Source organism: Eriocheir sinensis, chromosome 7 (assembly GCF_024679095.1).
Source record: "Eriocheir sinensis breed Jianghai 21 chromosome 7, ASM2467909v1, whole genome shotgun sequence".
In the NCBI taxonomy this organism is placed as follows: Eukaryota; Metazoa; Arthropoda; class Malacostraca; order Decapoda; family Varunidae; genus Eriocheir; species Eriocheir sinensis.
In genome coordinates this window covers 1,042,875-1,055,597 of record NC_066515.1, presented here as the reverse complement: position 1 = coordinate 1,055,597, position 12,723 = coordinate 1,042,875, and the positions used below count along the sequence as shown (strand labels likewise).

General features: G+C 46.6%; 2 long non-coding RNA genes across 2 annotated transcripts; one reads left to right on the top strand and one right to left on the bottom strand.

Moving 5' to 3' along the window:
- Positions 1 to 2,223: 2,223 nt before the first annotated feature.
- LOC126991781 (uncharacterized) lies at positions 2,224 to 3,572 on the top strand. The gene is made up of 3 exons (XR_007745844.1): positions 2,224 to 2,755; positions 3,109 to 3,162; positions 3,436 to 3,572. It is a non-coding gene; the product is annotated as an uncharacterized LOC126991781 (long non-coding RNA).
- On the bottom strand, positions 3,570 to 12,274 carry LOC126991773 (uncharacterized). The gene is made up of 4 exons (XR_007745842.1): positions 11,031 to 12,274; positions 4,732 to 4,906; positions 4,267 to 4,382; positions 3,570 to 3,801 (listed from the first exon to the last, which is right to left on the bottom strand). It is a non-coding gene; the product is annotated as an uncharacterized LOC126991773 (long non-coding RNA).
- Positions 12,275 to 12,723: the final 449 nt, after the last annotated feature.

The window sequence follows — 12,723 nt, the reverse complement described above, 5'->3', positions numbered from 1 at the left end:
CTGCACTGCTGCATTTTCCCGGTGGCGAGGTATTGCAGTCTACGCCACTTTCAGCTCCGCTGTGACCGCACGGCTCCTCTCAGTCCTGTTGCCAATCACGTGTCGCACCAAGTCGGTGACGAACAACAGGCCAGCACGATCCACCCTGTACCTCTTCTTGAACTCGATGTCATCGTACTCGTTAAAGATGTCCCTTCTCGGGCGAAAATTCCTTGGTCGGTGCTGGCGGGGTTGTTCACGGGCTGCCATGTTTACAGTCTGACGCTTGGGACCTTCCTTGGGAGCGCTTGGGAGACCCCGCACGGCATCCCAAGGCGGCGAGCGAGATAGGCAGAGTTCCAAGGCTTGGAAGCTTTCGTGAAACATGCCCAAGGTTTCTCGCACGCTTGGGACTCCTTGAGCACACTTCCAAGGACTTGGGAACTCTCCCAAGCGTGGTGACGTCACGCGCAGTTGGGAGAATTTCTTGGGCGTGTTTCATCACCGCGCTCAAGCCACTTCCAAGTAGGATTGGGGGCGGTCTTGGGTGAGACCAGCGTTGCCGATCTTCCGCGTCGCTTTGACGTCTAATATGTCTTCAATTAACCTAAATTACACTTCTTATGTATAATTATGGAATTATAAATATAAACAATTGATATTTAGTTGAAATACAGCGATAATATCTTCATTCTAAGGAATATGTGCACGTATTTTTGTTCCGTCTGCATCTTCAACGGCACCACAGTGTAAACAAACATTTAGCCGGGCGGCGCCTCGCCAGGCCACACCTACATACGGGCCTCAACACTTTCATCATCACCCTGGAGAGGCGCAGACGTCTCATCTGTGCCTTCGCAGTCACCTACTAACCACGCCAGTGAAACAGGTAGGCTTGAGAACTTGATCTAGGAGTGTTATGTCTAAAAGGAAGGGAGCGAGAGTGAACATAGCAAGGAGGAAAGGGAGGTTAAAATACCTAAGGAAGTGAATGGTGATGGGGAAGCAAGGTGTGCCTTAAGTGAGAGAGAGGGGATTAAGATCAAGCATATGCTGTCTGATGCCCCAGGTATGAGAGAGTTAATAGTAATACATATTGGTGGGCCACATGGGGAAGCAAGGTGTGCCTTATGTGTGAGAGAGGGGATTAAGATCAAGCACATGCTGTCTGATGCCCCAGGTATGAGAGAGAGAGTTAGTAGATTATATTACCGTATGAGGATTTTTGGAGAAAGCTTCAGTACTGGAAAAGGTTGACTACTGAAAATGTTATTCCCTCCTGGCACTATCGACTCTTTTGCTTTTTTCTGCATTTCCAGGGGCTTGCAACATGATGAAATCTTCCCGCGTACCATACAAAAGGAAGGGAAACTGGAGAAAGGAGGCCTCCCTTCTCCTCCTGGAGCTGGTAACAGCTAACCGGAGGATTGTTGAAGGAACAAAATTTAATCAACACGTCACAGCTCGACAACGGGCGGAGGTCTGGGAGAACATCACCACCCAGATCAATGCGGCATTTCCTGAAGTGATGAGGGATGTCTCTGAAGTCGAAAAAAAATGGTGGACCCTCAAAGCGCAAGGGAGGGAGGAGATCCACCAATACAGGAAGGCTGTACGTGGAACAGGTAAGAAATGTATTAATTCCTAAGATCAAGTGGATCCTTATATTGAGATCTTCCCTCCAGATCTTCGAGTCCCATTATGTAAACTATGAGATTTCTATTTTGCTTCTTAATATCAGATATAATTCTTTTACCCGCATATCATATATAATCTTCGTCATTTCTTTAAATTTACTTTCCACCAGTGGGCCTTCCTTGTATAGCAAGATATTTTTATATGCCATTTTATAATTCCCATTTAATCTTTGTCAAACTTCAAACCAACCAAGATTTGAGTCATTGCAAAACAAACTATATGGTAAATGTCAAAGCTACATTTATTTTGGTTTGGTAACTGAAAATTAAGTTACTCACGCAATTGTTTAATCTTTCAGGTGGCGGACCTCCTCTTAAGGAGATATCAGAGGTGGCCCTGGCCGTGGAAAACATTTTGGGGGTTGAGAATCAAAGTATTTCGGGCGTTTCCGATGACTTGGATGCAAACAGGCCGACAGTTGAGTGAGTATAACGTTACCTGAATGAACCGTTACTTCGTGTGAGCAACATGTTCCGCTCACCACACTGTATTGCTGTGCAGACAAATGGTTGAAAAAAAAAAGTTAAACTAGTACATGTTACTCTTTTGTGATGACTTCTCAAGATACTCAAAAGAGCTTGTAATAACCATGGATAATTTTAAGCTGCATTACAATAATCTTATATTCACTGCCCTTCCTTTATGATCCCCACCCCAGCCCTACCAAATTGGGAAGGCGGTTGCCAAGTGGTTCAACCATCGCTGAGGGATGGAATATTATCAACAGATCTTCCATGAACACTAACTTCAGCGACTTTGTGCAAGAGTCGTCAAAACTACCCTTCGAGAAAGCCTACTATGCTATAGGCAGCACCTACAAAAAAATAAAATAAAAATACAAGTTTATTAATTAAATATTTTGGTTTTCAGACTTCAGTTCGTTAAAGGAAGTTTAATGTACAGAAGTTAATTAGTCCACTCGTGATTTTCAATGCAAACTTAAAAAGCCAATTTTAGTAACTATTATCTTACCGATCACTTGTATTAACCTCTTTTGTATGTGTTTCAGGGAACATCAAGCTGCGAGCAGTGCCTCTGCAGGAGCTGTGTCTGGGCAGCGCCATCCAGGGCAGTTATGGTTAGTATTGTGAACATGTTCTGTAAATGTTTTAGACATTGCCAAGTGGTTCAATCATCGCTGAGGGATGGCAAATTATTCAAAGATCTTCCGAGAGCACACACTTCAGCGACTTTGTTCAAAAGTCATCAAAATTACCTCTCGTGAAAGCCTACTATGCTATAGGCAGGACCTACAGAAAAATAAAATAAAATACTTACGTTTGTTAAAGGAAGTTTAATGTACAGAAGTTAATTAGTCCACTAGTGATTTTCAATGCAAACAATTATGTTAACAAATAATATTGAAAGTTTGTCATAGTTTGCCTGTATCCAACCTATCACTTATATTAACCACTTTTATGTTTCTTTCAGTGACCAACAAGCCGTGGACGGTGCCTCTGCGGGAGCTGTGTCTGGGCAGTTATGGTTAGTATTGTGAACATGTTCTGTAAATATTGTAAACCTTCTATTTGTAAGGTTGTGGTACTCACATGTCATCATGGAACAGGTTATTATAAGAATGTAAGGAGTCTGCAAGAGGCCATTCGGCCTATACATGGTTAATGAGAGAAACAGGAAACATCCATAAATGTACTTCTTGTCAACCTTTCCCGACCTTTCTTACAGTTCCTATTTGTGTTAAAGGATGATTATCAGCCTATTATCTTCGCTTGTGTTGACAGTGTATTTTTTTTCCAGCAACCAACGAGAAGAAAGCTGTCCTGCCCCCGGTGCAGAGTGCAGCATCGTGATGGTCACATCAACTTCCGATGATCATCAGCGTTATAACAATGAAAAGAAACAACTAGAACTTGCACTTCTAAGAGCAAATGTTGCACATGTGATGGCCCAAAAGAGGGCCTGTGACGCAGAGGCATTGTATAAAATCGCATTGACCAAGAAACTTAAGGGAGAACAATAAACAAAATAGTTCTGAAACATGTAATTTATTCTACATCCTTGCATGAAGATCCCATGCAGAACCAACTTTGTCCAAAAGTGCTTTACAAGTTGTAGTTGTAGAGCTGTTGAAGGGGGGCCATTGCAACAGCTTATGCCGCAACCCTGCGAGGAATTAAAACTTGCATTGAGAAAAGGTTAACCAAGTATTACACTCCATCTCAATCATCCATGAACAGACTGAAATGTGGCATTCAGCAGAGAAACATGAAGAAATAAATGATAAGGATGATAAATGTATGGGGCTAGATATCGTTTAAAGATGGAGGCTGGACGAGTTGGAGATGACTGAAATTCTTTTCAAAGCTCCTGAATGTGAGTGTGACTAAGGATGTAACTGACTTGTGGGAAGGTATAGAAAGGGTTTGTGTGGTAGTGGCAGGTAAATAAATGACGGGGGTTGCGTATAAATATTGCCCAGAGTTGCTGCTTGCAAATTACAAAGTTAATAAACTGTGAAAGATTGTGAATAAATGTGACCAGTATTGAAAGGGGATGAGTATTATACCTGCCACCTATGGACCAAATAATACAAGAAAATATATATTAGTGGTTCAAACATTTCCTCACCTAAAATGTTGGCGAGCAATGTGTTCTCTGAAGAGCCCCCCTTCATGGACAGCAGCAGGTCTGCCATCCTCTGGCTGGAACCCCTCATCACCAGCAGGCTCATCACCAATGTCATCCTGCGGCAGATATGGAGTCTGTTAAAGGGTTGATTGTACTACTACCATTGAAAGAGTTCTCATACAATTAATATTATTTTAAAGAAGGATGTCATAATATATAATGCTTAATTAATACTTTACAATATTTTGTGATGGACTGAGAGACAAAGTATCTACAAAGATGACTGTATAACTCATACAGAGAAATATAGTTGGTGGTGAGATATAGCTCTAGGTATATAACAATTATACATCCACAAAAATAGTGAATGTAGAAAATATCTCAAGGTATGTGGGTGGGTTAATATCTATCATCACCCTTTCATAGTCTAGCACTAATACAATTTATTATTATTATTCTGCTTACCTCTTCGTCAAGCTCGATGTTACGTAGCTTGCAAATGTTGTGGAGTATGCCACACACCATAATGACTCTGCAAGCTTTTCTGGGTTCGAGCCTGATTTCTCCGTGCAGGACGTGAAATCGGCGTTTGAGCTGACCGATGCCTCTCTCGACCACGCTCCTTGTTCTTTTGTGTGCACTGGAATGATAAAAAGGGGGCATCAGTTAAACTGTCAGCAATGTAATATTGTTTCAGTATAAAAACGTTTAAATGAATGTGTGCAATATCATTCACAACCTATGTTACATGAAAGGTCAATGCTGCTTGATTCTACATGAAATGAAAAGTTTACTTAAGTCACAAAAATATATGTAATATAAAACTAGTGAAAAGAAAAACTATTTGAATGGCATTCAGTCCTTCCTTTAACTTGTGCCCAATTTTCTTTAAACCCAAATTTAATGTAATTTATTATCTTGTATATATGCTTTGGATGCTCTAGTGAATGTTATGAACAAAGATTTTCTTTTATTTGTAGGGAATACACCAATCTGTCATAACATGACTACATTATGAGTGATCAATAATGAGTGATCAAAGTTCAGATGGTTAAGTTTTGGGTTTCCCACCTCAACATATTCCAATAGCGCACATATGTGTTCCTGCACATAAATGAGGTGTTTCATGATGTGCTTTATTATAGTTACTGGTACTGTGGCCTAAAACTTGATTTTCAGATTTACATACCTGTTGTAAGCTGCTTGGTGTCCTCCTTGTGGCCGTGGGTATGGTGTAAGCAGCCATCGCTTTGAGGGATAGCCACTGTCCCCGAGAATGTAACACCCAGGGCCAGCTAGATTTTGCTCAAAGATATCCCAGAGACCAGAACTCTCTCTTAGAATCCGTGAGTCGTGAGTAGACCTTGGCCACCTCGCCACCATGTCCCGCAGCTTGTACTGTGCATCAAATAACACTTGCACATTGATGCTGTGGTAGTTCTTGCGGTTGACGTACACTTCTTCGTGCTACGTACACTTCTTCGTGCTCATGTGGGGCCACTATTCTTACGTGGGTGCCATCAACAGCACCCACCACACCGGGAAAACCAGCAATTTCGGCAAACTCCGCCTTCATTCTCTGCTGCTCCCCCCGGTTTAAAGGGAAGCCCATGAACCGCCTCATATTCTCTTGTGTCACGAGAGCATCCACGGTCTGGGTGATGATTCTGCTGACTGTGGCCCGGGAAACTCCAAAGTCATCTGCGCTGTACTGCTGCATTTTCCCGGTGGCGAGGTATCGCAGAGTCAACGCCACTTTCAGCTCCTCTGTGACCGCACGGCTCCTCTCAATCCTGTTGCCAATCACGCGTTGCACCAGGTCAGTGATGAACAACAGGCCAGCACTATCCACCCTGTACCTCTTCTTGAACTCGGTGTCATCGTACTCGTTAAAGATGTCCCTTCTCGGGCGAAAATTCCTTGGTCGGTGCTGGCGGTGTTGTTCACGGGCTGCTATGTTTACAGTCTGACGCTTGGAACCTTCCTTGGGAGCGCTTGGGAGACCCCGCACGGCCTCCCAAGGCGGCGAGCGAGATAGGCAGAGTTCCAAGGCTTGGGAGCTTTCGTGAAACATGCCCAAGGTTTCTCGCACGCTTGGGACTCCTTGAGCACACTTCCAAGAACTTGGGAACTTTGATGAAACCCACCCCTGACTACTTTCAGCGACGGTGTCACACTATATCGTTTCAGACGGTTACCCTTTGGCCTTAACTGTTCTCCCGCTATTTTCTCCCGACGAATGGCTTCCATGCTCACCCCCCTTCTGCAAAAGGGATGGGTACGCAATTACCTAGATGACCTGATTCTGTGGGCTCCCAGTGTCCCCGAACTATTAGAAAGATTAAAGCAACTTTTCAGTCTTCTCGCTGATAATGGCGTAAAACTCAATCTAAGCAAATGCACCTTCGGGTTAAAAAGAAGTTACTTTTCTGGGCCATCGCATATCCGCGGCAGGAAGCAAGCCAGATCCTAATGAGACGTTTCTTGGGAATGTGCAGGTTCTATAGGAAACACGTCCCCTCTTTCGTCAAGATTGCCGCCCCTCTCACTAACCTCACCCGTACCCGGACCACGTTCAGTTGGACCGAGGAGAGCCAGCAGGCTTTTGAAGAACTAAAATCGTGTCTTATGAACGCCCCCGTCCTTGTCAAAGCTCAGGTAGACCAGATCCCGGCTTTCCTCATCCAACATTATTTGAAAGTAAGCTTCCCGCATGTCCAGTGACGTAGTAAGGATGACCGGCGGCTTGTTCAACTAATTCTTCTAGGCGGGGCAGAGGGTACACATCGATGGCTAGGTGTTTATTTACGTGTCGGTAATCTAAACACATTCTCTTACTCCCATCTGGTTTGTTAACTAGGACGATAGGCGAAAGCCACGCCGCGGTAGACCTCTCGATAATGTCTCTTTGTTCCATGTCTTCTAACATCTCCGCAATCAGCTGTTTCGCTTGTTCAGGGTACCTGTACGTAGGTCCCCGGCTAAGGCATGGAACGTCTACCTTGATGTGAGCGGGGGGACCGCTAATGAGCCCTAATTCCTTCTCATCCAGAATGAAAAGAGGGTCATGTTGGAGGATGAGTTTCCTTAAGTCGGCTTGTTCTGATGGGGTTAGGTGTTGTCAATTTTGACTGTTAATGAATTCCCTTAATCTCTGAATTCTAGTGCCAGGATGGCTCACTTTATCATTCTGGGGGATGAGATCATTATGAATTTTCTGAGTGACATTGACTTGAGAGGTAGGGTCTGCGTCCATTTTCTCACATGATCCTAGAATGGTTCCTGGCTTGAACGTTTTGTCGCTTTTGGTAACATTAATTAGGGGGAGAGATATAGTATTGTCTTGTTTGACCTCAACGAGAAAAGGGTGACTGTTATGGCTGAATCTGGATTGTGGGTAGACAATCAGGGTGGCGCCCGGTTCTTGCTTGACCGTGACCGACACAAAACGTGTTTGATACGGGGGCAATTTCTCTGATTGAAGAAGATGGATCTGTGGCAATGACTGAGTAGGTTCAGATAGATCAGGGGGGTCAAGTTTGATACGTTCTACCTTGTTTCTTTGTCTGGGTATGTGATTTACTACGTAGGGGGTGTTTCCCCACAACATGACTCGCCTCTGTCCATCCCAGGTGAGATGGGCCCGTCCCAACACGTCACATTCGAGGAGTATGTCAGTGGATAAGTAAGATTCGGGTACTACGGGGAACCACTGTTTACATGTTTGATCATTTCCCACCCCTATTTCTGCCCTTATCATACTTAGGATTCTGAGAGGAGCTCCAGTGACGCCTTGCAAACGTGGTGGGTTCCGCCTGGTGTTTGTCTCCTAGTCGCTTGGCTACTGATTCCTTGATTAAAGTGTAGCCGCTCCCCGTATCGACAATGGCTTGGATAAGCTTTCCATTAACGGCGACACTGATGGTAGGGGAGGTGTAAGGGTCAAATAGTCATGCCTGAGAGATTGGAGGTTGTGTGGTGGCTAACACTGAAGTCTGAGGGGTCTGAGCAATTTTTCCCGGACACCGGGGGTCTCCCCGCCAGCAATTTGGTCGGCGACAGTCAAAACAGAGCCCTGGGGCGGGTTTCCGCCAGCACTCACGCAAGTCGTGAGAGGAATTTTGGCAATAGGCACAAAACTTAGTGGAGTAAGGGCCGCGGCTTCTAGGTGGAGTGTATTTTGTAGTGTTCAATGCGGTTTTCAACTCTTGAACTTGTTTACGCAAGTTCTCCATCTCATCGGTCAAGACTGCGACGGTCGGGGGGACTGATTTAGTCGCGTTTTGATCCGTTTCTTTCTTTACGGGCGGGGATCATGTTAATCGGTGAGCCCCTCTCCTCCATCCTGGCTCGTTCATATTCAAGTCTGTCCATGAATTTGTTAAGAGGGGAGTCATCCTCTAGGAATGCTTCTAGTCTCCCACGCGACTCTGAGGGTAACCCATTCCACAGCTTCCTTTTGATAGTTTTGTCCCTCCGAGGGAACTTCTCATTAGGGAACTTTGTGGCGATCGCCGCGTGCTTACAAATGAATCTGTGCGTGAACGCTTGCGGGGATTCGGCGAAGTCGTAACGCATGGCTTCCAATTCCTGCCATGCCCGGTCCACACTAACCTCTACCGTGAATTCCGAGCGGAAATAACTTTGGAAGGATTGCCAGGAATGAATGTTCCCGTTCTGTTGGTTACTATGAATGAGTATGGCCAGTTCAGGGCTCACTCTCCCTTTGGCGACTTGGATTCTGGCCTCATCGGAGGTACAACACTGTTCTACGAGTTCAAAGAACATTTGTAGCCTGGCTGTCGCGTCAAGACCCTGGAGTTGCGGGAGGTCAAGAATTGGAATGTCCCGCGGCTTGGTCAAGAACATTTTTGGGGCATGAAGCGCCCGAGGGGTTGGGTCGCCTGGGGGCAAGGAGAGAGAGGGGGTGGTCGGAGGTAGGATAGGGTCCTCCCTTATTGATGATTCTTCTTCCATTTTGATTACTACGTAGGGAAGCTCAAGCGACGACATGTCGTGTAGTGGTACGGCCTATGGCGACAGATAGGGGTTCGCTCACCGTGTTCCGTTGGCTCTAGGAACACACACGGTTTCCTCTTCGCTGTAGGCGGTATCCTTACACCTCTTCCAGCTTTTTCGTGATTATGAAAATTAATTTCTCCTCAACTCTCTCTCTCCCCTCACTTGTCCAGTGGACCCCATCTCCTGAGAGGGCTTCTACGAACCGAGGTGAATTGAAATGTGAGGTTCTGTTTGTCCCTGTACGTTGGATTTTTCTGTTGACTGCCCCTTGAATTTTATGATACTGCTGGGAATTGACAGGAAATTCTCCCGGGTAGAAGCGGGGTTCTAATTTGATAACGTGAACTGTAGCCCCACATTCATCCTCGATAGCGTTATGGATTTCTTTTATATAATTACAGAGTACACTTAGATTGGTATCTACCTCGATATCATTACTCCCGATCCAAAGGATACACAAGTCGTGTTCCCATTCCAGCACTTCCCAGAGTCGGGTGTCGGAAAAGAATGAATCTGCTCTTCCTCCTGGAGCTCTGAATATTTTAATCTCAATTTCTGGAACATTTAGGTGAGCGGGGATTTGACTGTGACCAACAAGAGAAACTTTCAGCATAGTATAGATTTTATCCGTCGCGAGAAAATGCTTTCGGCTGTGTTCTAAGTTAATATCCCACCGCTTAAGCCGCCAATGTCGTGTCCGGAAATTCGGGGCACTAAATGATGTTAAAAAAAAAAGGAAATTCAGCTTTGGATATCTGGGGAAAACCAGGGGGGACTCGCCCTGGGGGTAGTTTTGCTGCCACCACCCAGAGATCTGCCGATGAACTATGTCACCGGTAGCTCACTGGGAACCTTAAAGTATATGTATATAAAAGACTAAGGATTTCATGAGGGATGAAAATGACCCAGAGCGAGACTGATCCCTTGGGCAGGGTAGCGAGGTGAGCGGGGCAGACTCGGGGGCGGTAAAAGGTTAGTTCAACTCACAGCCGGCCGGACAAAACTCACGACGGGGAGGAGACAAGAAATAAAGGCCTATAAATAGGGGCGGTTACATTTATTCATGTGACTTAGTTTAGAAGGTAATACATAGTCATAACTGACGACACGGTTTACAGTTAATTCCTCACTGAAGGCACGATTTACAAGAAACTGACGGAAGTGGGCGAATGGACACACAACTGGTTTCGAGTTTTCTCCTCTCACAATGGTAACTAGAATAAGGCTGAGAATTCTCCACGAAACCTTTACCCTTGCGCGGGTGCACAACTATTGCAAGACCAGGTACATATGATATATGAAAGAAACTCAGGGAGGGGGAACTTTACACTTCCTGGGAGGCCCGTACACAGCGAGAACAATTTCCGTCGAAACGACGAAACATACAGCCTCCTATTTCACTAACACTTCTTACACTACAGATAAAACACAGATTACTGGCCTATATACTCCCAAAATACTTCCCGCAATAGGGGCACAGGAGGGAATTTTTAAGGGGGACTCGACTCCCCGTTCCTACCCCTGGTATGGCTCCAAGAACGCATACAGGGCTCTCTCCTACAGCCCCTACCGCGGAAAGAAGAGAAATATTGAGATTAACAACTAAAAGAACATATCGGGATGGATACACGGGTTCGTGTGGGTGTGTGGGGTGTGTGTGTGGGAGTGGCAGAGACTGGGGGCGCCCGACCTGTGAGTAGGAGGAGGGTGAGTGGGCGAAAGATGCCCTCAGACTTACTTACTTTAAGGATTTACCCCCTAAAAAGGGGGAACGGGCCTTTGTCGACCGACGGCCCGTCGCAGGGGGGAACCCGCCGCTGGCGTGCGGCGGGTGTGGGGAAGCCTCCGCCGCCGCCACAGCCACGAGTAGAAGCCGGCGAGCAGCGACGGAGGCACGGGCCCTCCAAGCAGGCGCCCAGTAGCAGCCCGTGGCTGAGCCGAGCGAGCAACTCGGCAGTCTATAGGTGGCCCAGAGGCCGGGAGAGTTTCTCGCTCGACGAGTGCTGGCGTTCCACTGCCCTCAGACGTTCGTTAGGGATTTACCCCCTAAAAAGGGGGAACGGGCCTTTGTCGATGGACGGCCCGTCGCAGGGGGGAACCCGCCGCTGGCGTGCGGCGGGTGTGGGGAAGCCTCCGCCGCCGCCAGTCACGGGTAGAAGCCGGCGAGCAGCGACGGAGGCACGGGCCCTCCGAGCAGGCGCTCAGGAGCAGCCCGTAGCTGAGCCGAGCGAGCAACTCAGCAGTCTATAGGTGGCCCAGAGGCCGGGAGAGTTGCTCGCTCGACGAGTGCTGGCGGTCCACTGAGCCCTCAGACTTTTACTTTGAGGATTTACCCCCTAAAAAGGGGGAACGGGCCTTTGTCGACTGACGGCCCGTCGCAGGGGGAAACCCGCCGCTGGCGTGCGGCGGGTGTGGGGAAGCCTCCGCCGCCGCCACAGCCACGGGTAGAAGCCGGCGAGCAGCGACGGAGGCACGGGCCCTCCAAGCAGGCGCCCAGTAGCAGCCCGTAGCTGAGCCGAGCGAGCAACTCAGCAGTCTATAGGTGGCCCAGAGGCCGGGAGAGTTGCTCGCTCGACGAGTGCTGGCGTTCCACTGCCCCCTCAGACGACGCTCCCCGCATTTTATACCAGCCCTGCGGCGCCCCCGTTGCACGGACAAGGAAGCCAAGTAGCGGATTAATAATCTATCACGTTTTAATTCAAAATGAAGGGAAAACTAGGGTAGTTTATATATGGGTACGGTCTCTTCATGTGCAAGGTGACGAAATTTCATGTGGAGCAGCGGAAAAAATCTATGTAAGGGTGGATGACTTTAACTGATAGGGGATTGACAAGCAAGGGCTGATAACAATTCCGAGGTGCGTGCGCTGGTAGGGGGAAGGGAAGGAAAGGGAGGGACGACAGACGCTAAGTTCGGGCGGGAAAGTGACGCAAGTATTGCACCGCATAGTGTAATTGTAGTCTGAAAGGGGGGGATGTATTATGTTATAGGTTGTGATCAGGAATACCTACTTACATTTTCTTACACATCTGTGATGGCCTTACAGTGACTTATAATTACTCATAACTACTTATGCTTACTTACAACTACTTGTAATCACTTATAATGACTTAACCTACGTCTTGTCCTTATACTTCTAAGGTTTTTCTCCTGCCTTCACATCCCGGCATTACATCAAGATAGGCTAAAACATCTCGACTTACATTCACTAGAATGGCGAAGAGTGCGGAGAGATCTGATAGAAGTATTCAAATGGGTCAAGGGTTACAACAAAGGCGATGTAAGTAAAGTACTGAGAATTAACCAGCAGGATGAACAAAGGTAGGGTTAGTTCGGTTAGGTTTGTGTCAGCGGCAAATTTATTGCAGAGGTCAGAATTTTTTTTTATGAAACTTTTTTCCTAATATAGATTTCGATGTGCTTCTCATAAATCTG